General features: G+C 41.5%; 1 non-coding gene across 1 annotated transcript; it reads left to right on the forward strand.

Moving 5' to 3' along the window:
* Positions 1-239: 239 nt before the first annotated feature.
* trnat-agu (transfer RNA threonine (anticodon AGU)) lies at positions 240-313 on the forward strand. The gene has a single exon. It is a non-coding gene; the product is annotated as a tRNA-Thr (tRNA).
* The last annotated feature ends 625 nt before the right edge of the window (positions 314-938 follow it).

The following is a 938-nucleotide window of genomic DNA, read 5'->3' on the forward strand; positions in this document are numbered from 1 at the left end:
GATCAAACCAGTGCTGATTCAAACAAAACCTCGAGCGATCCCATTTTTAAAATTGTCATTTAGTTCGCTTTTTGGGGGGAAAGTTCTAATTTTTCACCACCCTTTGTGTGAAGTGTCTCTTTACCACATCATGAAAGGCGCTACACTCATTTTATACTTTACCCCAGTTTTCTGGACCGAAGTCGTACCCGATCTGCGACATATAACTAACTGTTCATGAGATGTATCCACCGCCCTTGATCTCTGTGGCTTAGTTGGTTAAAGCGCCTGTTTAGTAAACAGGAGACCCTGGGTTCAAATCCCAGCAGAGCCTTGTTTCCATTTACAAGTTTTGAGCTGATCTGGGCTGATTTGAGCAAGTCCTTCGTAACAGTGCAAAACATTTCTTGGTTCTGATGAGTATTTCCAAATTACCCTCCCTTGTACAGCATGTTTTCTTCTAACATTTCAACACAACTGAAGAAGAGATTTCTGGAAAGTGGCCACTCACACTGAGAGACTCTCCCCCGTGTGACTCCACCGGAAGAGATGGGCGCTATTCTATTTAACAGTTGAAGTTCAGAACACTGACATCCAGATTTTGGAAGAACAAGACAACAGAGCAAGGTAAAACTCACTGGGTCAGCGATAGGATTCAAACTTCATCACCGGAAATAAGAGGAAGAGAGGTGAACAATAGTTTACTGTGTGAACGCTGTAACAAGCAGTTGGCAAATTCTGCTTTCCGAGACCTCACTGCAGATGTGCAATGCATCTGTTTTCCACTTCGTTTAAAATGCTGAATATTCTGAGTTTACATCTAGGTGGACATTTAGTTTAAATTTATTTGTGAAAAAGTGTCAATTGTTTCCATGTTGTTAACGTGGCAGCACGTAAACATTTCAAAGAGTTCTCCTCACAACCTGCTCAACACGTTTCACCGAAAGAGATTATCATTT

The sequence above is a fragment of the Cetorhinus maximus genome, chromosome 31, assembly GCF_964194155.1.
Source record: "Cetorhinus maximus chromosome 31, sCetMax3.hap1.1, whole genome shotgun sequence".
NCBI classification, from domain to species: Eukaryota; Metazoa; Chordata; class Chondrichthyes; order Lamniformes; family Cetorhinidae; genus Cetorhinus; species Cetorhinus maximus.